Genomic DNA, 26,924 nt, shown 5'->3' on the forward strand with positions numbered 1-26,924 from the left:
AGTGCTACTACTGGGCTTATATCCCAAAGAGATTATAAAGAAGGGAAAGGGACCTGTATGTGCACGAATGTTCGTGGCAGCCCTTTTTGTAGTGGTTAGAAACTGGAAACTGAGTGGATGCCCATCAGTTGGAGAATGGCTGAATAAATTGTGGTATATGAATATTATGGAATATTATTGTTCTGTAAGAAATGACCAACAGGATGATTTCAGAAAGGCCTGGAGAGACTTACATGAACTGATGCTGAGTGAAATGAGCAGGACCAGGAGATCATTATATACTTCAACAACAATACTATATGATGACCAGTTCTGATGGACCTGGCCATCCTCAGCAATGAGATCAACCAAATCATTTCCAATGGAGCAGTAATGAACTGAACCAGCTACGCCCAGAGAAAGAACTCTGGGAGATGACTAAAAACCATTACATTGAATTCCCAATCCCTATATTTATGCCCACCTGCATTTTTGATTTCCTTCACAGGCTAATTGTACAATATTTCAGAGTCTGATTCTTTTTGTACAGCAAAATAACGTTTTGGTCATGTATACTTATTGTGTATCTAATCTATATTTTAATATATTTAACATCTACAGGTCATCCTGCCATCTGGGAGAGGGGGTGGGGGGTAAGAGGTGAAAAATTGGAACAAGAGGTTTGGCAATTGTTAATGCTGTAAGGTTACCCATACATATAACCTGTAAATAAAAGGCTATTAAATAAAAATTTTAAAAAATCCAATTCACTTGCATGTCATGACATCACCTACCTGATGTCACGGTCACTTTTGAGAATAAAGGACAAACAATAACTTCAACTACTGGCTCCATAGAAATGATCCAAATCTCTATGGCTAACTCTGATATCAGATTCACACAATTCTAGACGTGAAAGAAATACCACTGTCCATTTAGTTCACTCCACACACAAAAGGGATCCAACTTGCTAAATACTCATCCAATTTGCACTTGAAGATTTCCAGTAAAGGAAAACCCAATACTTTTCCAATTAGGAGGAAACTTTCCTTGATATCAAGTCAAACTCTGTCTCTCTGCTACATCCACCATACTTCTGTTTCTGTCTTCTGGAGACAAACTGAATACCTTTTACTTTGTCTTTTCCCCCATTTCCCCAAGATAAAATTAATTTTAAAACATTAAATTATTAATTAATATATTCATATCAGCACTTAAAATGAACATCTCCATAATTATGTGTATATAGGACTAGAAAAAGTCACTGCCTCTGCTAAACATCTTTCAATGAATACCCTCAGGTCAGAACAATAAGTTTTTTCCAAAGGGAACTTCCGGAAAAGGAAGCTTTTTCCTCCGCTCAGATTTCCCTGTTTTTATAATATGTACAATCAGGAAGAGCCTATTTGATGTAAGGAGGCATTTAACACAGATGTTGGCAGTTATAATATTGAAGATAAATAGAAAGGGGAAGGTCAGCATCTTGGCAAAGACTTTAATGACAGTGTAGGAATTCATTTATTTTATTCAAGGTGAAAACTTCATTCTTCAGTGCATGGAAATTGGAGGCATAGGTCAATGAATTTCAGAGTTACAAGGAAAGGGCAGGACCCAGAAGGTGAGAAATTAGGGCTGCTATGAATCCTGGGAATCCAGAACAGTTTCTTATTGCTTGCCAATAAAGCCCAAACTATTTAGTGTGGCATTCAAGGCCCTCCATAGTCTGGTACCACCCTATCTTTCCTACTTTCTCTCATACTATCCTCTTCCATGTAATCTATGCTCCAGCCTCACATTCTCCCCGTCCCTGGCATGCCCTCCACCTGCTGACCTTCTAATCTCCCTTTAAGGCTTAGCTCAAGACCACTCCCATCATGAAGTTTTCTCTCACGACCTTTTTTTTTTCCTGAGGCAATTGGGGTTAAGTGATTTGCCAGGATCACACAGCTAGGAAATGATTTGAGCTCAGGTGTCCTGACTTCAAGGCTGGTGCTCTATCTACTGCACCAACTAACTGCCCCATTGTCAGTCTTTCTTATTTTCCCTCCCTCAAACCTCACTTAGTATTTTGTTTATACATCCCTTATATGTTAATCAGACATTATTTTCCATTATAGTTATTTAGTAATATTTAATATAAGAATATATAATCTCTCCTATATGCTACATGATAGCAGAGGCCATGTTTTATGTAATCACCATCTATTCTCCACTTCCTACCAAGGACATCCTGCATATGTCATAGCCTTAATACATTTGCATTGAATGGTAAATAAACAGCTTTGCAAGACCGGCTCCATCAGCAATGTTACCTCCATTTTACAGAGAAAGATGAAGAGAGAGGCTCCATAATCTGCTCATAGTCTCTCAACCAGAAAATTTGCACAAGTGATACTGAAAGTCAAGTCTACCTGACTTGAAGCCCAAGAGTCTCTCTATTAAGGCACACGACTGTCCGATTACTGATTTTGTGGCAGAAAATCAGAGGCTGGATGCTCCGTGGTGACTTCTTTCCACCAAGTAGCATGAGAGCTGCCGCTGAATTGAATGAATGGGATAGGAAGCTTCCCAAGCCACAGGCTTGTGCTCAAACACTCCCACCTTCATACATCAACACTCCAGTGGGTGAGTAAGAAATAATGAAGTCTAATTAAAATTCCACCTGATCTACAGCTTCTAGACCAACAGGATAACCTTAGAAAAGGAGGGTGTGGAACAGGAAAGAGAGAGAGAGAGAGAGAGAGAGAGAGAGAGAGAGAGAGAGAGAGAGAGAGAGAGAGAGAGAGAGAGAGAGAGCTCCATCCTGTCTCTGACAAGTATAAAGGAAATCAGACTGGGCTGAAACAGCTTTCCAAAGGAATGAATAATGGCCAAGATCATCAAGGAAATGGAATCTGTCAGCCAACATGAGCTTAATCTGAGGTAGACAAATAGAATCAGAATATGCTAGAGTTGGACAGGGCTCAGAGACCACCTAATCCAGCACTTTCATTTTATAGAAGTGGAAACTCAGTCCCAGAAAGATGAAGAAGCTGCTGAAAGCTTACAGAACTCATTAATGGCATGGCTGGGACCAGATCCGTCCCTCAGGTTAGGGTTTTTTCCATGAGATCTCTTAGGGGAAATAATTCTGAGCCAAGTTTCCTCCTCAATAAAACAATAGGGCTGGACTTAATGATCTCTCTGTTCTCTTTCAGCTGAGACATTCTGAGAGCTGTATATAATATGCATGACAGACATACAGTGCTATGTTCATTGAAAATCCAGTGGAAATTCTAGAGCTCTGGAAACACTGATACCAGATGGACTGGCAATGCGAGCCTCTGGGACAAATTCAAGAATGAAGAATCCTAAGCAAGAGATTTCAGATCTCCCTACTGTGGGGAGATAGATACTCTGGGATACTTGTCCCTGCTACTGGGGAGGTCAGCAGGGGAGGGAGTAAAGTAGAGCTAGACCGAGGAAGAACTTACCTGAGGTGTGGTACCCAGAGAGAAGAGACACATCATCTGGTAGCTTCCTATTTTAATGAATTAATCTTGTTAATTAAGTTTGAGCTTGGGTGTTTTTACCAGATCAAAGAGTACAGAGCTGTCAGCACCCTCTGTACTTCAGTATCCTGGACACATCTCTGATGGTCCTGTCCTAGTTATAGTTCTGATTCCAGAGAGCAGACATCATGGCTACATTTGTCATCCTTCTCCCAGGAGCTGACACAAGATCTCAAAGAGGCTTTGCTCAGGAAAAAAGGAGCATTTGTGTCCATTCATGCTTGTCTAAAACACAAACATAAAGACCACTCAGCCAAAGGAACTCTACTCTTAGAATCTCATGAAGAAAAAAGCCTCAGGAAAAAAAAAAAACAAATCACACTTTTCTGGTGCTATACTGACAGAAAAGAAGCATTGTCATCAGAGCTCTGGATGAGGGTCTGACACTGATTGATTATAGGTCCATAAGGTTCAAAATCTGAAGGCTTGATGTCTTTTTTAATGGGGAATCTAATTTTTGCCAGAGTTCCTTATCCTGCAGTTGACTGAAATGGATTTAGCAATGCTCTAGCATTGAAAACTGCATTCATATGAGTTATATCTTATAGATCAGGAAAGTGATTTCTTAACAAATCTCCCAGAATTGTATTTCCATGTGCAGACTGTCCTCTTAGAATTCAGCTGCCAGATCCATGAGATACAAAAGTAAAAGGGAAATGATCCCTGCCTGCCCTCAAGGAGCCTTCTCTTGGAGCTATCCAGGAGAACCATGTACACATAGTAAGTATAGACATAGGAAATACATGGGAAAGACAAGATACTTCTTGTGGAGGGAAGTTTAGGCCAGGGATATTTCCACAGTTTAAAATTCCTTCTGAGAACTAATTGTATAGTTGATTGAGAGGTATTCTCACCTGGTTAAATTATCAGAGCTAAAATGGGGTGAGGTGGTTTTAATCCTGCCCTTACCTATAACAGAGTAAATACACCATAATTTGGGGAGATTTAGGATAGTGTTAACCAGATCAGGAAAAGCCTCTTATAGGAGTTTTTCATTTGATCAAGGGATTCCAAGAGGCAAAGGTGAGGAGAAATAGGTCACAGTCTATGCAAAGGCATGGTTCGTAGATGGCCAGGGAACAGCATGCGATCCGGTTTGTCCACACCATCGAGCATCAAGTTTTGTCACTTTTTTACACAAAGTATATGAGTTTAAGTAGCTGTCAGTCATTCCCTACAGCTGCAAAGAGCAGAAGATAATTAATATAGATTAATGAATTCATAAAGAAGCTTCTCTGATTCATTTGGACATTACGAGCAGCTTTTATTATAGAAACTGTGTAATAATCCATCCCCTTTGTGCTTTATTGCTGTCAACTCAGATACTATGCTTTCCTTTGACTAGATGTTTAGTTAAGCTATAAGCAGACTGAAAAACAAAATATGAGCAGTTACAAGGGGTCATCCCTTTGTAGAGTAGTAGAATAGTTGACCTTAAACCTCAGTCAGAGACAGCAAATGATTAAAAGTTTATGGAGGTGGTGATCTCAACTAAAATAAATTTAAAAATATAATACCAATACCTATGTTCTTATGGCTACAGAGCCCTCCTGTCTCTGGCATGGAGGGCTTTCTTAGCATAGTAAGTGATTTAATTAATGTTTGCTAACTCAATTTCACATAACTGCTTGGTTGTCTGGGCTGAAAGACAGAGTTACACAAGTCATTGAAATGCACATTCAGGCCCTGAGTTCATTTTCTTCAATCTTGTCTTTGCTCAATCTTAACAAGAATTGTCATGAAGCCAGACTGACCTATTTTCTCTGGTCCTATTCACAATCTGGCAAGGAGGCTAATGAAATGGTCCCAAGTAAGAAACTGGAGAAAGGACGCATGAAGCCCATAGAAATGAATATTTACTCTTTAGGAAGAGCACCAGAAAACTCACCCAGTCCCTTTATATCTGGCTTGACTGAAAGGTAGGGGAGTTTAACCAATCACCATCAGTTTCTAAGCCATCGTGTAGTCAGTTGCCAACTAGTTGCCATTTGAAAAATGACTTTTTGATGTTTCTATTTCCCTATCTTGGTCCATGTCCTTATAGATGGCTCCAGTTGCTCCTTACTCCCTATAGATTTATTTTTTTCTAGTAAATAAGGTGTGGTGTAGGAATGGCTTTGAGTTCACTGACAAAAGGTTATGATTCATGGACCTTTATCATTACTATCACCAAAGGCCTAGAGATCAGTTATTATCTTTCCTCACTGGATCATGTTCCCATCTTATATTGTAATTAGGAATGGGGGAATAGAAAAGTAAAAGAAAATTATGATTCCTGGCCTTAAGCAGCTTGCCACTAAATCAGTTGTTCTTAACCTTTTTGTGTGTGATGGACCCTTGTCAGTCTGGGGAAGTTTATGAACAAAAGCTTCTCAGAATAATGTTTTTAAATGAAGAAAATAAAACACATAGAATAACAAAAGGTGAATGAATAAAAGTGCAATGTCTCCCCCATTAAAATTCCTGAACCTCCTTAAATTAATCTATCCATGGACCCCTTTTCTGAATCTGGAAACTCCAGGTTAAGAACCCCTGTTTTAAATGAATGTTACATTATTCACAATCCCCAGTCCTTGAGGATTCTGGGAATACTAAATCCATCCAGCTGAAAGAAATTTGGTCTTCACCACATATTTATATAGAATTTTATCAGGATCTCTTTTGTAAGTATCTTCATATTATAACTTGTAACATACTTATATAGTAATCCCTCTGGACCATTTCCCCAACTTGGCACTTTTATTCCCAGGATGAGGTCCCCAGAGGGTACAGCTCCCTACTTCTCCTAGCAGTGTATAAGATATAAACTTGAGAGACTAGAGTTTCTGGTATTATTGCTGAGTCCTCATTGGTGTGATCCCCATTAACAAGCAATCAATCAGTACATCAATTAGCTATTACAAAAGGATTTACTGAGAAGGCAAAACAAGAACAGTTGGTCCAAAATGATCTTCCTAAATCTGGAGCACATCCTCCCCTCCCTTTGGTAAGAATGTACTCCAACATAAAGTATAATGATAATGAAGTATACCTGAAGAAAAAATGTGATTAAAGGGCTACCTGTCATCTTCTGACCTGAAAGTCTTCCCTTCGTGAAAATCCTCATGAAATTCCCCATAGGTGTTGCTTCTTACTTTGCTAGTATTTTCATGAGTGGTTGCATTGCCTGAAGATGCCATCATCCTAAGATCACTTTCTTTCTGCATCCATCTGCAGATACTTCTTCTGTTATTAACCACCACTACTCCACTGCCAACCCACTATTTCTGTCTCCATTCATTGATAGGACCTCTGGATCTTCTGAATTCACAAGATTGCCCAGGTATTACCCTCTTTGAATAAGCAATTTGCCTAAGATCAGAAAAAAACAAACAAACAAAAAATCTTCCATATTTATGCATATGACTGGGTAGGGAATGCTCTTTATTCATTGGATAGTTCAAAGCAGTCCTGCCATATTTGTTCCTGGAAAGGAAAGAGATTGGGAGGTAGTAGGTCAAATCACTCTGTTCTGGTGCAACTTCTGAATCATGGGCAATTTGAAGTTCGTTTTTGTTGTTTGTTTTGTTTTTTGTTTGTTTTTGGTCACCATACTGTACCAACTATTGAGTTAGTGATAGCTAGAAACTAGTTTCCATATGGTTGAATTAGAAGCAAACATAGGGTACCTAGATATGAAATCAGGCAGGGAATAACTTCATCCTTCAAGGACTTCCTTCTCCCCCATATCCAATTCATCTCATTATACTTGTGTATGTAAAGGGTGAGAGGTTCAGAGAGTAGGACTAGCCCCTGAGGACCTGACTCTTGTTAAAAGAGCAGACCTTTCCTCATCTTATAGAAAACTGAGCTGAAACACCATTGGCAGATGAATGTTTGCATGATGTCTGAAAGGAGAGTCCAAGTCACAAAATTAGTAAATAATAGAGAAATAATTTAAATAGACATCCTGACTCCAAGTCAGAGACTCTCACTGTGCCATACCTCCTTGAGGAAAGGACCATTTTTCATGTTTGTATCCTTACCATCTATCACAGTTTATATACTATAGGTAAGAGAGAAAATTCCAAAAGATATATTCCCCCATTTCATATAATAATCTAAAAAGTAATAGTTTTAAGATTTACAAAGCTCTTAACATGTTTTCTCATTTAATGTATTTAGAGTTACAATGTACCTTAGACAATCTCTAAAGATTAAAGCACTCAGAGGAAATTGAGGGGAGAAAAGGAAAAGTGACTTTCTCCATATCAAATCAACAATGGAGTCAGGATCTGAAACCAGGTTCTCTGAAACACAACTTTTACTACGTCATATTATCTACAATAATGTCATTAATTGCTAGTCCAGATCTTGATGTTTGCAGAGTCATTTCATTCTTGTCCTATTCTCTGTGATCTCATTTGGGGTTTTCTTGGCAAAGATACTGGAGTGGCTTGTCATTTCCTTTTCCAGCTCATTTTATAGATGAGGAAACTGAAATAAATAGGGTTAAATCACTTGCCTATGGTCACACAGGTAGGAAGTGAGTGAAGCTGAATTTGAACTCAGGTCCTTGTGACTCCAGGACTGGCACTCTATCCACTGCATCACTTTGCTGTACGATTCACTTACCTGTGAACAAAAGGGGGAAAAAATTGAAGCTGTTTAGCTAATACTTGAAAACTTATCTCAAAGGTCAAATTTCTTAACTGGGATCTAAAATCTTCCCCATTCTGGATCCAATCTATCTTTTCAGTCTTATCTTCCTCTGTTCCCCTATATTTGTTTTCTGATCCATGCAAATTGGATTGTCCACCATTTCCCAAATATACCACATTTTTAAGCTTGTATCTCATCTACTTTTGGAAGACTGTAAGATCACAGATTTAGAATCTCAGAGACTATTTCATTTAACCCCCTTGTGTTCTAGGTGAAGAAAATTATTTTCCTCCTGCTGTTCTTCATGCCCCAAATGCCTTCTTTTCATTCCCACCTGCAGATAGCCCACAGAGCCCTCAAAGAGAACCTCAGATACTATTTTTCCCATGTTTTCCTTAATGCACCAGCTAGAAGGGAACCCTCTCTTCTCTTGAATTCATCAAAATGATACCTATAAAACACTTCATAAAACTTATAGCATTCTCTCTTACTATGTGTATATCTATCATCTATCTACCTATCTATCTCATGTATATATCTACATATGTAATGTGGATATATCTACCTATCTATCATCTATATATTGATGTATCTATCAATCTATCATCTATCGTATAGATGTGTGTCTATAATATATTTAAGCTTCGTCTATATTTTAATTTGTATTCCTTATTAGTATTTGTCATATCTCCCTCTAAGGTTATCTTCCATCTACTGTATGTATCCTATAGGTAAACATATATGTAAATGTTGTCTCCCTTATTAGAATGTAAACTTCTTGAGGGGAGAAACTGTTTTTCACTTTCTCTGAAACCCAAGCACTTAGACAATGGCTGGCAAATGGTTAATACTAGACTGTGAGTTCTTTAAGGAGAGAGGCAATCTTTGTTTATTTTTTTGTCACTTCCAACACAGTGTACTGCTTTTTTGTGAGGGGGAACCTAAATTTTGGATTTCATCACCCCTGAAGAGCTCTTAACATATGAATTCTTTTCACCAATCCAGATTAGTAATATATGAGGCTTAGGGGAACCTGGATCAGATACACTGTTGCCTCTTAACAGTAGACTTAGTAGATGTTTTAAACAGAAATTTGTTGGATGGATATACTTACAAATGATTAGGTTTTATCCAATAAGTAATTATGTTTCCTTGGCAACGTGCAAGCTTTATTCCCCCAAAACAAAGGATGAAATGAATTGTGGGCTTCAAGTTATTGCAAGAGGAAAAACTCACAGTGATCATTAAAACAGATTTTAATTAAACTCCACAAACATTTATTAAGCACCTACTATCTGTCGGGTACCGTGGTAAATTGCTGAGTGTACAAAGTCAAAAAAAAATTAGCCTTGGCCCGCAAGGAGCTTACATTCTGCTGGTTTAGGCTTTTAACAAGAGACATTCAGGAATGCAGGCGCCTGCTCTCTCTTTATCAAAGGGATTGGATAATAATAAATAATAGTGATAATAATACTTAATAACCCCTTGCAATTTATATAGTACCTTTCCCAAAGAAATAGAAACGCTGCCCAGATGCTATTATATAATTCTTCAGAGCAGCCCTGGGAGGTCTCTGAGAAGCAGGGAAGATTCTATGAAATTTTTAGAGCCATGAAAGTGAAATGAAAGGAAACCACATCCCTCTTGGTCTCCTGATACCCTGGAGATGAGAACCAGTTGCTCTAGCCCCTTGCCCTCTGCTCTGCCTACCAAAGGAGCCAGATTCTTGTTTGTGACTTACTCAAATGCTTAAAAGGCTACTTCTTGCCAGTTTCATGCAGTCTTCCTCAAAAGCATGACATATGCTTTGGAACAGGATTGATTGAAGCAAACATGTCTTAATTAGGGAAAGGGTAGAGGGGACAGAGACGAGATTCAGGCCATAATTTTTTGGAAGTGGAGCTTTGCTTAAAAATAGTAAGAAGTAAAGAGAAAACTACACCTGGCAAGGGTAAGTACAGGTGAAGATTATAAAAGGGAGAAATATATATATATATTGAACTGAAGTGCTTTTATGTCAGGTGCAATCAGATTAATCTATCTAATGGTTATTAATTAAGCTGTCTGTTAAATGATCCCTGAGAAAAATCATTTGTCTAAACGTGCAGAACACGTTAAGATCTTCATCATTTAAACAGAGCCCTATTTTGCTGCATCCCAAAGGGCAGTTTCAAAGGTGGAGAGAACTGCCATTTTGGGGTTTCTTGACTGTCATTCAATGGATGTTTGAAAAACTCATGACCTCTATATTGGAACCTCATGAAAGAAATGCACTTTGAGGGGTTCAGCTTTTGTTCTGCAACTTTTCTCTAGGAAGAGAAACTGGAAGGGATCCCAGAATCATATACTCAAAACCCTCATATTTTCACATATTTCAAACCCTCTGAGTTTGAGAAAAGATAAATGCTTTTCTCAAAGTTATACAGGTATTCTGAGATATTTCTTCTACCTCGCCACATTGCCAGTCATTCTCATGTTGTACCAGTTCTGGTCAGTGTACACAGATAGTCTCCTTCTTCCTCGTTAAATAATAGTTCCTTGAAGGCAGCAACTGTGGAAGAGTAGCATCAGAAGGCATGGTGCCTATGGGTTTTCATAGGATCTTACAATCACAGAATTAATAGTAATAGCTGGTATTTATATGACACTTTAAGGTTTGTAAAGCACTTTTACATTATTAATTCATTTGATCCTCAAAAACAAACCTGTGAGGAAAATGTTATTATTAGTCCCATTTTACAGATGAGGAAACTGAGTCACAGAGAGGTTGTTCAAGGTCACTTGGCTAGTAAGGCTCTGAGGTCAGATTTGAACTCAGGTCTTCCTGGCTCCAGGCATTCTATCCACTGTTCCATCTAGCAGATTTTGAGCTGAAAAAAAAGGGGGTTCTTGAGTCTAACCCATTCATTTTATAGAATGGGTAACTGAGGTAAACCAACCAACCAAACAAACAAACAAACAAAAACTTAAATATGATAACATAGATAATGTGCCTAAGGCCATAACTTCCTGACTAAATCTAGTTCTCCATCTAATTTATGACCTAGATTCATTTTACTCTTTATTTAAAGAATGTCCAAGTAGGCATCCATCCCATAAGCCCCCAAAGGTGTCCATATGTATCCTGATGATTTTTATCTATTGTATGATAGGATTTGGATCTTCTTCTAGCTCTTGAATTAATATTGTACAGTTCTGAGATATTGCCCTTGCTTTTCTCTGGAGTATAGATTTGGATTGGGGGTAGGGAAAACCTCAGAATCCTGGTGCTTTAAACTGGTCATACTGAGCCCACTGATTGGCTGTTGTTTCTCCTTAAAGTCTTGTGAGGCAGTTAAGGTTAAGTGACTTATCTAGCATCACACAGATAGTAAATGTTAAGTGTCTGAGACTGGATTTGAACTCAGGTCCTCATGACTCCAAGCCATCTAGCTGCCCCAGCTGCTGCTTCTCCTTATGGGTATTCTGAGGGTAACTAAGAAGAGACTATGCAAATAAGTGAATAACTCAGCAGAACTAATATGAATGATTAATGTGAGGAACTTGCATTTCATTTCTCCTACATGTAGATAGGGAGATATAGACATAGATTTCTGAGATCTTTAACTTAAGGTGAAATTGGGGGAATTTCCCTAGATTTAAATGATCCTTTACTGTTCTGTTCCACCAGTTGTGGGAGAACTCATAGTGAACATTTATGAAGCAAATCAACTCTGTTATTTTCTAACACAAATTATATAATGAAAGAGAAAGCATGGGGGATGTTATTTCATGAGAATGATCTAGAAATCTTGAATCCCATCTACTCAATGGCGTGCTAAAGATCATAAATAAGGAAAGGACAATGAGCGATTTCTGAATTAGCCTTCCTGCTCATCTTCTACAACAACAGACACTTATTAAATGCCTACTGTGTGCTGAGCCTTGATCCAAAGTTTAGATGAGACACAATCTCTAAGTCCTTTCATCTTATAGAAAGATTATGACAAAGTTATCTCTAATACACAATATTACATGGAAAATTCATTTGAAAATTATAAAACAAAAATTGAGAGATAAGAGGGACAAGTCTTTGCCAGCTGAGCTGGCAGTCAAGTGTGTGGATGGATTGTCAAGACAAGCTTTGTAAAGGTGGTAGTTTTTTTTAAAACTGGGAATTCAACAAATAGGATGGAGGGCAAACAACAAAATTGAATAAAATCTATTGGTTATTAGTTAGTCTAAAGGACAGTTTGAGAGATTTTATTGTGTTTTGCTTTGAGCTCTTCATGAAAGTGAAAAAATAGTGTTTCTGTATATTCACAAGACTTGAATTTCACAGAGGAACCAGACTTCACAAACATATTTTCCTGTGCTAAGAACTCTATTTAAAGTGAAACACCTTTGCTTAAATCAACAATTAGCTTAGAGATTAAAAGCCTAAACACCTGACATAAATGGCTAGGATAATATTTGACATATAGCCAATGTTTAACAAATAGTTATTGATTTGCTTATTAACTTGCTAATTATTCTTCTTTCACTATAAACATAGCCTGAATTTGATCTTGAGTTGTGAAATCTATGGCTAGTCCAACAAATTATATGGGTTTAAGTTCTGAACTCCACTAGCATGCCTTCGAGCCTACATCCAGATATTGGTTAAGGTGACAAAAGGCATTGTGCCCAGGGAACGTGTTATGTAAATGGTAAGAATGCCCCAGAAGCTGCTGTGTCATTGCACTGACTTACACCAGAAATACAACTGTTGACTGAAAGGTGAGGAGAACTCCCTTGTTTGTCTCACTAGGGTGCTGGTGTTGATAGACCTGCATGCTAGAGTTGCACCACTCTTAATCTATGCTCTTTTAAACCTTTCTTAATTGCTACACTCCAGCGCAGACCTGCAAGTTTCTACATCAAACATTTATCCTACACCCACAGTGGGTTTAAAAAAAATGCACAGGAGTACCTCCCAGCTTAAAAAAAAAAGTCTGAATTATACTTAGTCTCGAACAAAGCTTTATAGATCTGTTGGCAGGAAAAATAGAGTGGAATTTGCCATTAAATTGTAGTCAAGTAACTCATCAAACATAAACTGAACAATCAAACACTTTTAAATGTCAGTTTTCAATTGAAGTCTACATTGCCTATGGAAAGCGCCAACTTGCATAGACTTCTAGGGAGTAAAGAGAACATTCAAACTATAGTGGATTTCTTTTCAGTTTCCAAAGATCTGGAATAGCCAGATCATGCCATTATTGATTTAAAGGGAGGAACTTTAGAGGACATCTGTTCCAAGCCCTGAATTTGGCTGATGAGGAAAGGGAAAGCCAAAAATGGAGATGGGACTTGCTCAAAATCCTGCAGATTCATAAGGGGCAAAGTTGGCATTCAAAGTAAGATCTCCCTATCTCTGAATACAGCTTTCATTTCTCCCCATGTTAAAATTCTGCTCAGGCAGAATATTCTGTTTTACCTGGATATAATTTGTTTTTTTTCTGGTGGGAATGGGCAAAAATTCATAGGATGAAGGGTATATAGTTGGAAGAGATCATCTTGTCCAACAATGCCGTTTTACAGGGGAGGCAACTGAGACCCAGAGCAGATGAAGTGATGTAATTAAAATCACACAGATTAAAGTAACAGATCTGGGAAACTATAAATGCCAGAAATCAGAATGCATTTCTTCTCTCCCTCCTACTACCCTCAAAAGTCTGGTTGTTCTGTTATAAACAGTAAATGCAATCAATAGAGCCGGTCTTTTTTTTTTTTTTTCTCCTTTGGACCACTGGTAGTAGTTCCTGTGCCACACTTTAAGAATCCCAGCTTCTCATAAACACACTGAACCAGTATGTTTAGGGCCCCCTAAGTGAATTGTTGGTTTCATATAGACCAGGTTCTTGTGCCAAAGTTCTGTAAAGTCTTCAAACAAAAAGGAAAAAAAAAAAAGAAAAAGAAAAGAAAGAAAGAGACTGTGTGAATCAGTTGTGCAATGGGGATGGCTGCTGGGTTTGTTCCAACACCCGTCAGTCAAGGAGGAAAATTCCCACCTTGTTTGTTCATGGCCCAGATCCAGCTGTAAGAGGCCCAGTATTCTGATCACACCACCTGTGGGGAAGGCCCTGACCCCTGGTGAGGACTCAGGATGAACTCTCCTTCCCCAAGAAGGAGGCTCCTGGGGCTGTGGGTGGGGCCCTGAGAAGAGGCTGCCCCAGTCCTTGGACCAACTCTGTCAACAAGCAAGAAGCCATGTGTCATTTGTTGTTCCAGTCTCCAGGGCTGCTCTGTGAAGAGACTGAAATTCAGGAGGGATGAAAGTGGCTGGGAGAGAAGGGCGGGTATAGGCAAGAATTTGCCCAAACTCCAGAGCTTGCTGGGAAACCTTCTTTCCAACTCTAACTGAGCCATTGGGGAAATGGAATGTTGTTTCTCACCTTTGAAAGCTTTGTAGGGCTCATAAGAAAGCTCAGCAAGGAAGCCTTTCCTGGCCCTAAGCCCTACCTCGACAGGTGTGATGCGGGGGAATAGTGAGCAGCCTGAAGTCACCAGAGCTGAATTCAAATCCTAGTTCTGCTGTTTTCCACCTGTGTGATCTTGGGGTGCCATTTAGCCCAGTTTGGCCTCCATTTCCTCAACCATAAAAGAGCTAGAATAGATGATGTCAACTGTCCATCCCAGTTCTAGATCGATGACCCCATGATCTTTTTGGAAAAACGGGCTTTTCTACTTTTTGGTTTCATGATTCTCGAGTTCTAACTGGGAGTATGGGATGTTCACATTACTTGTTTCAAATTATAATTTTCCTGGAGACATTTCTGAAATGGGACACTCTAAGCAGATAGATGATGTAATTCCCAAATCCTAAGCACTTAGCATTCTGGGTATAGAGACTAAAGAGCAAAACCTTCTCTAATACAAGCAGGAAGCACAAGAGGGCTCTGAGAAGAGCTTTGTCTTGTACGAGGCATTTGAAAAACCCCTCAAAGCTTAGCTGACACCATTTTTCCCATCCTAATTCCACTAATCAGCTCCAAGTAGGGTCTCTCCACATAGCTTCATTCAGAGCTGAAAACACTGGATAGAGGGCACAAAACGAAATTCTAACCAATAAAGTAGAGCCCAAGACCCCTTTGGTTCTCTGCATGCCAGGCTTCATTAACATTTAAAGTCGAGAACACAAAAGAAAAAACTCCAACTTAGCCTCCAGCAAAACTGAAGCCAACCATAAGCAAGAGGCTCAGACGTTGGGCTGAAAAGCAACATCTTGGGAAACTTCCAAATTCCATTGGGGAGACCAGGAAATCTCTTGGTTGCCAAGGACTTCCTGGGGACCAGATTTGTAGAATGTTCCAAGGAGACTGATTTCCCAGAAGTTCATCTCCCTCCTCTCTCTACGTTTTACGGTTTCTTTTCTGGCTGTGAACCTACAATTGAGGAAACAATTAGCTGGGAAGTTGTGGATCCAATGCAAGTAGAGAGTATTGGACAACATGATAAAAGTCCTGGGTTCTAACTCCCCCCCCCACTCTCAAATTCTGTACTCTTGGACAAATCCCTTAAACTCCAAGACCCCAGTGTTCTGTTCTGTAAAATGGGGGCAGGGAGGACCTTGGACTAGATGGTGTTTGAGACTTCTTCCAGCTGTTGAGCTAGGATTCCACAAACCTACTTCAAATATCTGAATCTGTTTCTTCAACACCAAAACAAGGAAACTACCATTTGGATCTTCTGTCTTATAGGAACTTATTGAAAAGTCTTTCATAGAGAGTAAAGAGTTCTAAAATATGTGCCCTTGTGACCTACCTCTCGGGGATGTTGGGAACTATTTGGAAAACCATAAAAATGAAAATGATTATTACTTACCTTATAGAAGTGATGATTGAAGATCCAAAGATTTGTAGTTTCAGAGCCTAGGGTGTTTGGCCCATAGTAGGTGCTTAATCAGTTCTTGATTGATTGAAATGAGATCATATGCGTACAAAGTGCCAAATAACTGGGAGCTGTAAGAACAGGACATTAATGAATGTTTCACTATCCATCCCTTTTTTCATAGCAACATTGTAGGCTAATTCAATGGAGAGTCCCTAGAAAGGGCTGAGGATTTAAGATACTCTTAAGTTCTGAGTTTCACAGTTAGAGATTCATAGTTTCCAGTTTTAGTTTCTTTCATTCTTCTTTTCATCCTTCCTTCTTTCCTTCCTTCTTCCTTCCTTCCTCCTCTTCCTTCCCTTCTTTTCTCTTTTATTCCTTCCTTCCTTCCTTTCTGACTTTCCTCCTTCCCTTCCTTGCCTGCCTTCCTTCCTCTCCTCCATCTCTTTCTTTCTTTCTTTTCTATCTTTCTTTCTTTTCTTTCCTTCTTTCCTTTCTTTCTTTCTCTTTTCTTTCTTTCTGTCTTTCTGTCTTTCTTTCTTTCTGTCTTTCTTTGTCTTTCTTTTTTCCTTCCTTCCTTCTTTTCTTTCTTTCTTTCTTTCCTTCTTTCCTTCTTTCTTTCTTTCTTTCTTTATTTCTTCCTTCCTTCTTTTCTTTCTTTCTTTCTTTCTTTTCTTTCTCTTTCTTTCTTTCTTTCTTTCTTTCTTTCTTTCTTTCTTTCTTTCTTTCTTTCTTTCTTTCTTTCTTTCTTTCTTTTCTTTTCTTTCTCACCCAACCTCTAACACACAGGTGGGACAAGTCACCAAACCTCTCAGTGCCTTAAATAGCTTTCTAGGACTATAAATTGCATAAGGGGGGAGGGGGAGATCAGCATTTGTAGAGGCATTTTCTTCTTCTGGGAATTCTTCATAATAATGAAATACTCACCCTACACCCAAAAGTAATTTTCTTTCCTTGTTTTAAGGTAGGAAATAAAGAAGATATGCTTACAAATCCATTGTCATATCTGAGAAATCATTCAAATTGGCTTTTATTCTAAATAACATCTGGGGCCGGGCCCTGTTAGAACATGCCAACAGACAGCAGAGCTGTCAGCTACATTTCACCGAGTTAAATTACTTCCAAACTGATCTCTGCTGTAGATACACTAAACAAAGCCACAAGTCGATTCCAGTGTGTATTTTGTTTGGAGGGAGAGGGAGAGACGTCAAGTCAGGTCTGCTTCCTACTATATTTGGAAGAAGCTCTGGATTAGGAAACTGGTGTGTATGTGTATGGGGGGGGGGGGAGAGGCTCAATGTACAGAACAGATAGTACAGTGAGAAAGAGGGTCTTTTATTAGCAGCCGCCCGCCATCGATAACCTCTTATCTAGATGTGGGAAAGGGCTGTGAAATATGGTTGGCATATCACTTGCATGAGACAGCAGCAAAGATAATGGAGAATGGAGAGTCGGCCTTGATGGTAAAAAAAAAAAAATTATTCAATCTAAGTTTGGACAAATCATGTCATCTCTAACTGGCTGTTAAATGAAGAGCTTGAGGGCAGCTAGGTGGTACAGTGGATAGAGAGCTGGCCCTGGAGTCAAAAGAACCTGAATTCAAATATAGAGTCAGATACTTATGTGACCCTGGCTAAGTCACTTAACCCTGATTGTTTCATAAGAAGATTGGAGATAAACTTCTAGCATTCTAGGAAACTCCCTACGACTAGAAGATGTAAAAATGTCTATCTGCAATGAGAGATGGAGTTTTTTTTTCATCCATCTCCCTACTTTACAGCTTTTTATTCCCTATAATCAGTCAATAAACATTTACTAATAGCTTATTACAGAGCTAAGAGCTCTAGCTTCAAAGGCAAAAATAGTTGCTATCCTCAAGGAAATAAGATTTTAATGAGGAGACAAAATATAAATTACTGAGGGTATTCATGAAATATACAGAAGCTAGACAACCAGAAATAAAGAAGACATGGATTCAAGTCCTGTCTCTCACCAATACTGGCTGTATGACTGTGAACAAGTATTTGTAAGCTCCTCCAGGGCAGGACTTTTCTTTTGCTTCTTTTGGTGTCCCCAGCACTTAGCACAGTGTCAGCACATAGTGTTATTGTTCACTTGTGTCCCCATTTGGAGTTTTCTTGGGAAAGATACTGGAGTGTTCTGTCATTTCCTCTTCCAGTAGATCCATTTTGACAGGTAATCAAAGGTTAAGTGACTTCCCAGGGTCACATAGTTAGGAAGCGTCTGAGGCTGGATTTGAATCGGGATTTTTCTGACACGAGTCCCAGAACTTTGTACACTGAGCTACCATTTGCGTCCAATAGTAAGCACATAGTAAGTTTTTAATAAATATTGATTGATTGATTGAACTTCTCTGATTCTCTGGAACTCTTGAGTAAAAGATGAATTTCTGATCTACATCACAGAAGAGGCAGGAAACCATACCAGAAGTTCCCTCACACTAGATAAAATCACCAGATGAAATAGTCCTCCTTTTACCCTCCAAGCAAAAAACTGTTTGCATAGACCTGGGCATTTCCCCTTTATTCAAGCTAGACATTTCTTGACTCTTCTCACTTCTTTTTCCTCTTCTCGTTGTTCTTAATCCCTAAACCTCAAACCAGAGGGACACAATGAACCACGGGACTTGGAGGAGAAGGCCACAAGGAAAGCCTGGGAGATTTGGAAACTTGAAAGGTTGTTGTCGTCTCCTTCTTGGGACTTGACAAGGTAACAGAAAATAAGATGACACCGGGTGAGAGGGAAGTGGAAAAGGTGATTAGCCTAATTAGGTCAATCATCACACAATGGAGTGGCTGAGGTTCAAGTTGCTGCTCTGGCTTTGTCTGAGCCCTGGGGCTTCTATACAGGAGTTAGAGGGAATGTCAAGAAGTGTGTAAGTGATGTTTTCCAATTAACTGCTTTTAGGGAACACAGGAGCTCCTAATTCTACTGACTAGTGATCCAGAGCTTGGTGGTGAGTGTGATGTTCCCAAGATGTTACCAGTAAAAATCCTCAAAGATAAACCCACCAAAACCAAAAAAGGACAGCAATGGGGAATAGTGAAAAGAATGGGAGATCTGGAGTGGGAGAAGCCGGATTCAAATGCTAGAATTGCCACTTACTATATGTGGCTTTGGACAAATAACTCCCTTCATCTTAAGTTCAAGGGTATTAGAATAACTGACACCCCAAAAGTCCCTTTCCTTCCTCCATCAGTCAGTTCAGTCGCATCTATTATTTCTTTGAGGAAAGGAGTTCCAGGTGAGCACAGCCCCTCCACTAATGTTGCTCAGCACCTGTTCTACATTCAGGTCTTAGAGAATTGCTCAGGGCTATTACTGCAACATGCAGGTACACAGGATCACATTTATCCGAGGCTAGACCTGAAGCCAATTTTCCTGAAAATGAGTCCAGTTCTCTATGCACCACAAGTTTATCAATCAGGCTTTTTTAAGTTCTCAAATCTAAGTTACAGTTTAGGTAAGGGCAAGGGAGCTAATTCCCATCAGTGACCAATTATTAAATAGCCACTGTGTCAAAACAACTAAGATTCAGACATGAAAAGATAATTAGCTCACCAAAGCTTTGGTTCTAGAGTTAGAAGACCTGGGTTCAGATAATACTACTTAGTACCTATTGATGTTCAGCCAATCAATAACCTCCTTGAGCCTCAGTTTCCTATTCTGCAAAATGAAGGGGTGGAACTAGATAGCCTCTGAAATCCCTTTTAGCTCAATATTTGTTATCCTAGAATAAGCTTTGGGCTTATGTACCTTCTCTCATGTACCTTCCTGCCAAAATGGCTAAGGATTGGGAGTAGACTTAGTTTAATTCCTTTCTCCACCAGACAGGAAGCAATCTCCCCCCAAAGCAGAGATCCTGGGTTCTGCCACAGCCCTCTGGGATGCCAACTGGGGAGCTGATATATTTTAGAGAATAGGGATCACAGTTCAGAAGATTACTGGTATGCCTGGTAAATGCATTACCTCTTTCAAGCCAAGAGAAACTTGATAAACGAGTTTTTCTCGCCCTCTGAAAAGAAAATGCCAGCATAAGGCCGATAGCCGGGGATTGTGGGACATGCAACTTTTTGTGAGGAGCTGTTTAAATGACAAGGTTGGCATATTTGTGTGGATGTGTCAGAGCATACGTGAATAGGGTAAACGTTAGGGGGAGAAAGGGACAAAGAAGCAGAATGCAATCTACCCTGTGGTTGTTCATTGACAGCCTGGAGGAAGGGGGCAGAGAAGTTGCCAATGATAATGGCGCCTTTCTCTATTAGCTGGGTACCCTTGGCAAAGAGGCACCCAACAAAGGCTACAAGCAATCTGTTCAGTGGCTTGATCCACCCTTTTCCCTGCCAGGGATACACAGAGTATAGGGGCCTCGGGCTCAGGTGCTCTGGAAGATTGGACGCTAATCATTTGGTTTTTAATGGGAAAGAACTATTTAGAAAACTTTTCCCTGCCTATATTTGAAGGGATGGGAGGAGGGGCAGTTGAGAAGCTTTGCTGGTGTCGTTGCATATTGACACAGGTGAGGGATTCCATTTGATTGGCCAAGGGAGATTTTGCCATATTGTTTCTGATCTTCTCTGGGGAGTCAGGATTCTAGCTCCTATTTCCTAGTAACTATCCCCAGACAATCCCATCTTGATTTTCCCCACAGTAAAGTAAATGTCACTAAATTCAAGCTACTCAAGTAAAACTAAATCAATAAATCAATTAAGCTCATTCGATAAGCATATCCTCAGTGTTGGACAATATTAGATGCTGGGGATACAGAGACTAGAATGAAATAATCCCTACCCTTAAGATTTTATATTGTGCTAGGAAAACTACACATAATAAATTACATGCTGACTCTGTATGTGTGTGTATATCCACATATACTCAATATGTATGTGTATAGACATATGATAGATATCATACATGAGTGTATCATATAGATGATAAATACAAGCAAGTTAGGGAGTGATGACTACCAATTGAGGGCATTAGGGAATGCTTTATGTAAAAGGTGATATTATATTTTAACATATTTAACATGTGTATTGGACTGCCTGCCATCTAGGGGAAGAAGTGGGAAGAAGGAGGGGAACATTTGGAACAGAAGGTTTTGCAAGGGTCACTGTTGAAAAATCACCCATGCATAGGTTTTGTAAATAAAAAGCTTTAATAAAATAAAAAAGGTGATGAGCTATTTCTTGAAGGAGGTAAGGGATTCAATGAGGTAGGGAGGAAGGGGTATAGTTCAGCCGTAGGAGACAGACAGTGCAAAAAACATCTAAAAGAGAGGGAGTGTCATGTGCAGAATAGAGAAGACAACTTGAATAGACTATTTTAGCATGCTGGAAGGGGAATAATATATGATAGAGGAAAGATTTTGATAAATATCATTGATAAGCATTAAGTAACTATTATTTATAGATGACCCATTGTACTAAACACTAGAGATACACAAAAAGAAAAGAATTTTTCCTTGGTCTCAAAGAAGTTTATATTCTATCCAGAGAATTACATTTACAATCACTGAGCTCTGTGAAAAGTGACTGATGAAAAGATAGTAAGTTAATATCCCTGCCTTCTAGGAGTTCATAGCCCTTCAGGATTAGAATATCTGTCCCAGGAACATTTGGTGAAAGTCCTAAATATATTCTGGCAGACAGCACTGGACCAATTGGTTGGTTGATCAATTACCCAGCCCCACTTAAAATTAAGTGATAAAATACTATAGCTTGGTGCTTTAATCAAATACGAACGCATTTTAAGTGTTCACTAAGGATAGAGAAGCCCTACACAACTCACTTTATGTAACAAGAAGTCTGTTTGGATCATATGAGGGACTTGGTCATGCCCTATGTAGTTTACATAAAGTCATGTGGCTAGGTGGAATGATATTTTGAACAAGTGGTGAAACAGGCATAGTTCAGGTAGATGCTGGAGATTCTTATCCCAACTCCCCTTTTCACTGACAAGTTGGACCCCCATACTAATATTTCTAGGGATTTATTCTGAGGAATTTTCAGGTAATTTTCTTATACTATATAACTCACAAGCCCCAATGGGTGTATTTCCCACCATAATGATCAGTTGATATAAATTAGCCAGCCAGATGTAATTAGCTCTTAATGAAGGGTCTTTTTTTAGGTGTTATAGTAAGAAAAAGTATTATAAAATGATCCCCTCAAAAGTCAATGATACCTAATTTCATCACTTTTAGGGAAAGGAGTTCAGTCTTAGAAAGCACACATGGCAAAGTGATAACACAGCTCGTTGAAGCCCTTTTGATGGAAAACAAAAGATACAGCAGCATAATAAAAAGGAAACAGTAGAACTATGCTGGGTAGGGTCCACCTCTAGAATATTAAGGGTACTTTTCATGCATTTTAAAACCTTAGGCTTAATAGCAGATTATTTTTTCATATAATCTTAGAAGGAGCTTTAAGATCCTTTTGTATAATCTTATTTAACCCAACAAGAATTTATCAAGCTCCCATTATGTGCAAACTGCCTTGCTAGGTTCTGAGCATAGAGACAAAATCAAAAGCCATTCCCTCTGTCAAGGGGCTTATGTTCCTCTAACCTGCTCATTTTACAGAGAAGGAAACCAAGCGCACATTGTGTTGCTATTTGTCCTTTGTTTTCTAAGAGGACCGATGACCTCACAGGGTGATGTTTTGACTTGCACATGAACTGGATTTAAGTGAGACATTTAGGTGCAGGATTTAAGTATAAATCTCGTTGCACAAAGTCATCAGTCTCACTCTCTTTCCCAGACTCATTGAAGTTCAATGGCAAGATAAAAGTCAGGATGCCGGTGATGGCCCAGGATGCAATGGGTGACCGTGGTGTCTTTGATGTCTGACCAAATTCTAAATGTTCTGTACCAGCTGCTTCAACCACCTTCATGATTTTTGAAATTAATTGTTCTCATCTAGCCATTCTGCTATGGGAAGACTTAGGGTAGACATCCCCCTACCTCACTGACAAGGTTGAGGCTTCTTGGTTACCCTCAAGCTGGTTTAGCTTGTCGGCCAAGATGGTTTTATTGGGGTGTGGTCACTGTGCATACTTGCTGTACTTTCTTGGAGTCACAGGTAAGAGTTGGGTGACCAACTGGACACCAAGGTGGATGAGAAGCCCTGAAAAGAGCTTACCAAGTCCTCACGCCAAAGGTGTTGGTCCTTCCAAGGCACAAAAGATGTTAGGAGAAAAACTGGGACAAAAATCCAGGTTTTCTGCCAGCCAGCTCTGTTTCCCCCCCACTATATACCAAGTCCTTCCTTCATGTCGCAAAGATTTGTATTTAAAATTACTTCACCATGTTCTTTTTTTCTTGCAAAATCTTTAACGTGAATCAGACAGACCTTTTTTATCCTTAGGGTTATAGAAACCTGCAGCACAACTCCTCATGAGGTTTGGACACTAAAAGCACATCTAAGGCTGGGGACCCTTGCCCAGAGTCCAGGGCCGTACATCGACTAAAGCTCTGCACCTACAACTTATATGATTCACAACCACAAAGCTTCATTGCAGAAAGACAGATCTGTGTTCCTAAGAAGCTGTGTGCTCCTAATATCCATCACAGGGCCCACACACTCCACAGGAAATGATGAAAGAACAACATGAGGCAAACACAACATCCTCAGATGGTATCATACACTAATTAGGTTTAAATTAACCAGAGGGGAAGAGGTGGGGAGTGAAGAACAGATTCACTTAAAGCTTTTCATCAGAAAACCTTTATGAGATAAAACCTGAGTCTGCCAAAACAACTCTTTCTGTCTGATCCAAGTTCAAGGGCTGATTGAGGGCCCAGCTATCCCTGGATCAAGAAGCCAAGAGCTTGGACAATCTCCATTACAGTAATTAAAGGAGTTGACTCTCCACGTGCCTTTCATACTTTGAGCTCCAGAAAGTCCAGTCCCAGTGAACCAAACACAAAAGCAAGCCGCCTAGGCAACTTATATATGGTTTTTTTATTTGATCTTCTATCATTGTCTGGAACCAAAATACACCTAATATTGATGTAGCTGAGCCAGAAATTTTTCAGCAAGTGTGACAAGTGCCTCAGGGTGACTTACTTGCACCGACTTTCCGGAAAGTTTTCCAGTAAAGGCCAAAGAATGGAATTCTAGACTAATATCATCAATTTAGATCTAAAAAGGATCTAAGAAATCATTATAAATGCATAATATGTACATACATATATACGTCATGATCTATAAGCACCGAGCCCAATACTTCCAGTCTATTCTTCCTGAAGATATTTTTCAATTTCCAAAGCCAAATTCTCCTTTTGGAAAGGGGACTGAATATTATCCTTATGGTACCTCAAGAGTCCAAGATGATTAGGAAGATGTGTTCTTCTTAAGGTAGGGTCAGTTCCCTGCCCTGGCTAATTTCCCTTCACAAAGAGACTCCATCAGTACAAGCTGCCTCTTCTCTTAGGGCTTCTAGTATATGTAAAGTACATTCAAAGATCCAGAGACAGAGATGCTTACAGAAATCCATGTGAAGAAAAAGTGACAAATTCAGAGAACATTAGCCAGATGGAAAGATCCCTTCTAATGGAGTAATATTGAGCTTGGTTAGAAGTTGTCTTTTGACCATGCTCTTGGTGACCTGCTCATTGTGAAGGACAGGGATCTTCCTGCACAAGAACTGGGTCTTGCACTAATCAAGCCCAGTCAGTCAGTCAGTATTCACCAGTTGCTTACTATGTTCTAGGCACTGTGCTAAGGGCGGTGCATACAAAGAAAGGTGAAACTCATGGGGCCCCTGCCTTCCTCCTCTCTGGTAAAGTATTGCCTCTTTTGTCTTTGAGCAATTTGGTTGCTAAAAGGGATAGACAATGAACTTCAGGGGAGAAAGAATGAAATCACCTGGTCTATTATTTCTTTTGACAATTTTGTTGCAAAAGGAGCAGAAAAAGAACTTTTGTAACCTGGAAAGACTTCCATGAATTGAGGCAAAGTGAAATGTACTGTTTACAAAGTAACAGCAGTATTGTAAAATGATCAGCTATGAATGACTTAGCTATTCTCAGCAATATAATAATCCAAGACAACTCTGAAAGATTTATGATGAAAAATGCTATTCATACAGAGAAAGAACTGGTGTTGTCTGAATACAGATTGAAGCAGACTTTTAAAAACTTTATTTTCTTGAGGGTTTTTTTTTGTTATTCTATGTTTTCTTTCACTACATGACTATTATGGAAATGTTTTGCATGACTATATATGTATATCCTATATTGAATTGCTTACTTTCTCAAAGAGGGGGTGAGGATGGAGGAAGGGAGAGAATCTGGAACTCAAAGTTTTAAAAACAAATGTTTAAAATTGTTTTTACATGTATTAGGGGAGAATACTACATGAATGAAAATGAAAAACAAAACAAAAACAAAAAAGAATTCTTGTTTATGAAAAACCAATAAAATGTCAAGTGTGAATAAAGTTTTTAGATAATAATAATTCATATGTATCTGGAACTGTATGGTTTTCAAAATTCTGCAAATATCTAATTTGATCCTCACAATAACGAGATGTAGGTGCTATTATTATTCTTATTTTACAGATGAGGATCCCGAGGCAGACAGATATTGATTTGCCTAGAGCCACACAGCTAGTAAGTGCCTAAAGTTTTATTTGAACTCAGGTCTTCCTTGTTCAAGGTCCAGTGCTTTATTTACTCTGATGGATTAGTTTCCTAAACTAATTGCCAACCCAAAGGGAGAGGTCTTCTTTGAAGATTGCTGGACATCTAGCTGTGCTATTAGTTTCTGAGACTCTAAAATGAACTGTTTTGGAGATCATAGGAGAATTAAATAGGGATTATTAGTTTCAGACCCAAGGAGGTCTGCTGATTGGAGAAACATCTGCTTTAAGAATTGCTCAAGAAAAGGGTGAGAGGTTGATCGCTGGAGAAGAGCTCAACTCTGCTGCACTTTCAGCAATTGCCTTTGAATGCTGTCTACACTTTGAAAACTAAAGCCTCTCAGATGTACTTGGCTAATTCCTCTGGACCATCACTAGTTAAGATGAAAAAGTAGGTGAGGAAAACAGAATTTGCTATCAACTCTGCTTTGCTGAAACAAGGATCTGAGATCTGATTGGAAGATGCAGAATCCAATTGTGAAGATTTGGATGGACTTGTTTGCATTGCCCAGAGAGCTAACTTTACAATTTTATGACTTAAGGGAAATACAGACCACTACAATAATAATTTTTTAAAAATTTGTAGTCTTTTAAAGATTGGTTGAAAATTAAAAGAACTGGTCAATGTTTAATAAATTTAAGGGCTGTGGAGGAATGCAAGAAAGTGGTGAAGTCCAGAAGTGAAGCAGTTATTAGAGACATAACCAAACCAAGGCTTTCAGGCCAGAATTGTGATCCCAAACATATGGGTTTTCCTCATTCTTGTGCTTCCCTGATTTTTGCCTTAGATGGTGTGCTGGAGCATATGGCTGAGGTTTATGAGTTATATAGTGATTATTCCTGCAATGGCAGTATATTGAGTAATTATGATGCATTGATAATTATTTACATTGTCATTATTGACTAAATATTTTGTAAGGACTAATGGTGTCATTTTCGTGACTAATTAGGAATCATTCTGGTGGGGGGCTCAGGAGCTGTAGTAGTGAGCAGGGGAAGTACATCACTTTTCCCAAGGTAACCTTTAGGGGTGTGGGAGACTTTAAATGTAGCCATGGAGTAAACAAGCCTGGGTGGCCCTGAACCATGAGAGGGGCTACACTTTAAACCCACACATATATTACATTTTCTTAGATTTAACCTGTTTCTGTAATTATGCATTCCTCCTATTTACTTTGATTCATCAAACCTTTCACCTGTCTAAATTCTGAAAGGTCTGACTGCCACCAGCCCTATT

Source organism: Sarcophilus harrisii, chromosome 6 (genome assembly GCF_902635505.1).
Source record: "Sarcophilus harrisii chromosome 6, mSarHar1.11, whole genome shotgun sequence".
Classification (NCBI taxonomy): domain Eukaryota; kingdom Metazoa; phylum Chordata; class Mammalia; order Dasyuromorphia; family Dasyuridae; genus Sarcophilus; species Sarcophilus harrisii.